Here is a 3,709-nt window from a genome sequence, read left to right as displayed (position 1 = left end):
CATCCTCTGAAATCTAGCAGGGGATTTGATACCTTCAAGAATTGACACCTTCAAGTTAATTACTGACTTCTGTGTATGCAGAGGCTGAACACCATGTGGAAGCTGCCAAGGCCTGGGGCTTGCATCCTTTGGAGCCATGGCCTGAGCTGCACCTTGGCCCTTTTTAGCCACAACTGGAGCAGCTGGGATGCAGGGCACCAAGTCCCTAGATTGCACACAGCAAGGGGGCCTTGTGTCCAGCCCACAAAACTATTATATCCTCCTAGTCCTCCGGATCTGCCAAAAAAGTTTCTGACATGCCCTAGAGATATTTTCCCCATTGTCTTGGTGATTAACATTGTGCTTCTCATCACATATGCTAATTTTTGCTTCAGGCTGGAATTTCTCCCCAGAAAAATGAGTTTTTCTATTCTATTGCATGGTCAGGCTGCAAATTTTTCAAATTTTTATGCTCTGTTTCCTCTTGAACACTTTGCTGCTTAGAAATTTATTTCACCAGATACCCTAAATCAACTCTCTCAAGTTCAAAGTTCCACAGATCTCTAGGGCAGGGGCAAAATGCTGCTAATCTCTTTGTATAGCAAGAGTGCCCTTTACTCCAATTCTCAACAAGTTCCTCATCTCCATCTGAGACCACCTCTGTCTAGACCTTATTGTCCATCTCACTATCAGCATTTTGGTCAAAGTCATTCAACAAATCTCTAGGAAGTTCCAAACTTTCCCACATTTTCCTATCTTCTGAGCCCTCCAAGTCTCTAGGAAGTTTAAAACTTTCCTACATTTACCTGTCTTCTTCTGAGCCTTCCAAACTGTTCCAACCTCTGCCTTTTATCCAGTTCCAAAGTTGATTCCACATTTTTGGGTATCTTTAGAGCAGCACCCTCGTCTACTGTTACCAATTTACTGTATTAGTCTATTCTGTCACTGCTAATAAAGACCAAGACTGGGTAATTTATAAAGAAAAGATGTTTAATGGACTCACAGTTCCACATGGCTGGGGAGGCCTCACAATTATGGCAGAAGGCAAAGGAGGAGCAAAGTCACATCTTACAAGGTGACAGGAAAGAGAGAAAAAACAGATAGCAGAAGGGGAAACCTCTTATAAAACCATCAGATCTCATGAGGTTTGTTCACTACAATGAGAACAATATGGGGTAAACCACCCCCATGATTCGATTATCTTCTACCATGTCCCTTCCACAACACATGGGAATTATAAGTGCTACAATTCAAGATGACATTTGGGTGGGGACACAGCAAAATCATATCAATCGTTCTTTTTAGGGATGTTTTCTAAAAGCGTGAGCTGGGCAAGTTCGCACCATATTAAACTATGCCATAGTTACAAATCCCTGAAGTGAATACTTCAGAAGAGATCTAAGTCATGTCTCTTACCATTTAAGACCATTTTAAGGGGCTGAATGTAAAAGGATTATTCATAATTATCTTTTGCTGTCATCCAAATATGCTTAGAATGTGGTTGACAAAGTGGCTCATGATGTGGTCTGTACTAGGCTGTTATTGTGTTGTTATAGAGAACTGCCTGAGACTAGATAATTTATAAAGAAAAGAGGCTTAATTGGCTTACAGTTCTGCAGGCTGTACAGAAAATGTAGAGCTGATATCTGCTCAGCTTCTGGTGAAACCTCAGGGAGCTCTCAATCATGGCAGAAGGTGAAGGGGGAGCAAGTGTCTCACATAGCAGAACAGGAGCAAGAGACAGTGGGTGTATTAGGCCATTTCTACACTGCTATAAAGAACTACCTGAGACTGGGTAATTTACGAAGAAAAGAGGTTTAATTGACTCAAAGTTCCACAGGCTGTATAGGAAGTATAGATGGGAGGCCTCAGGAAACTTACAATCATGGCAGAAGGGTGAAGGAGAAGCAAACACATCTTCATGTGATGGCAGAGAGAGAGAGAGGAAAGAGAGAGAGCATGAATGGGGAACTGTTACATACTTTCAAACAACCAGATCTCATGAAAACTCTGTCATGAGAACAGCAAGGGTGATGTCTGCCCCCATTATTTAATCACTTCTCACCAGGCCTCTACCCCAATACTGGGAATTACAATTTGACGTGAGGACTGAGTAGAGACACAGAGTCAAATCGTATCAGTGGGGGAGGTTCCACATACTTTAAGCAACCAGATCTCATGAGAACTCACTCACTACTATGAGGACAGCACCAAGGCATAAAGGATCCACCCCCACGACCCAAATACCCCCCACCAAGCCCCACCTCCAACACTGAGGATTATACCTCAACATGAGATTTAGAAGGGACATCCAAACTAAGTCATGGTCAAGCTATACATTCCAGTCATATTAATTAACACTCTTACCATGGTGAGTAGAGCTTTGGAGGTGACTCACATTGGTTCCAAAGATGACCACAAAGGAGCTACCTCTACATTTCACATGGACAGACTGGGTCTCAAGCTATAGCAATTTTCAGGAGATGGACTAAAAGAGGCACATTTAGTCAAGCTGTCTCCTGCCTTGAAATATATTGTTCTAAGGGGGTGGTGAGTCTGACTGTAATACAAGGGAGATTTTTTTCAATAATAGACATCTTACTACTTTATTGTTATGCAATCACTGTTAATAAATTTAATTTACTGCCTCTAAAGAATTTTAAAACCACTGAAGAACAAAAACAAAGATCTTTAGCCTGAAAAATTTCTACATATTTGAGGCTATAAAAATAGAGAGATATTTGTAAATATTTAATGTTCATGTATAATAAAATGCTAAACAAAGCTATTTTTTTTGTCTTGGTTTCAGGAATATAATAGTAGCTTTCACATGAATAATAAGATTTCTGATTTAGAAATTTCTAGCATTTTCAAACTGTCCTTTGACATTATAGGTAAAACAGCACTCTACTTGTTGAATCACTAATGGTTCTTGCTTCCAAAATTCTAGATGTAAATATCATGCCTGTATTCAAATTTGTGAGGCTAATTAGAAGCTGTAGAGTTCAGATATTCATCATCTGAAGAATTCCAGATCTAAACTAGAGTCTACAAAAACTCTGGCAAAATACTAAAATTGCCTAAGATTTTTTTTTATAAATGCTAAATATAATGACATTTCAAGGCAATGTAGCATAGAAAATATAAAAATAAAAATAAGTATTTTAGACAATCATTTTAAAGCTATTTATTTAAGCAGAATATTTTGTATGTGTTAGACAATTATGTTTTAAAAGGCACTTCTATAACTTTTACATATCTCACTTAAGTTTTCCACTTTGGTTTGGGCTATTGGGAAATCCCTTAAACTTAATGTTTCCATATTTACACCTGAAAATAAAAATATTAAATAATGGTCAGTACCTCTGAAACTAAGTTACCTTTAAAATAAAATAACAGAAACCTTACAAATATAAATTTCATATTTATGCAGTGTAAAACTTCGTTATTTTTCTTGATTTTTGTCAGTATAGAGGTTTATATAGCTTAAAGTCAATAAAATCACATTGCACAAAGAGTTTGGTTTAGTTTTTCCATTTAATATTCTATTACAAATATTATAGTCACTGATGCATAATTGTGACACTTATGCTTATGATGGTTGCATAAATCATTAATTTGATGCAATAATTTAATTTTATTCATTCTCCTTTGTAATTTTTTTGTTTTGTTTATCAGAAAGTGGATGCCACACAATTTTGATTCAAATTTTCCAAAATAGGTAATTGGT

This window comes from Macaca nemestrina, chromosome 5 (assembly GCF_043159975.1).
Source record: "Macaca nemestrina isolate mMacNem1 chromosome 5, mMacNem.hap1, whole genome shotgun sequence".
Taxonomy (NCBI): Eukaryota; Metazoa; Chordata; class Mammalia; order Primates; family Cercopithecidae; genus Macaca; species Macaca nemestrina.
The sequence above is the reverse complement of the archived record's forward strand: the minus strand, read 5'-3'. Positions refer to the sequence as shown.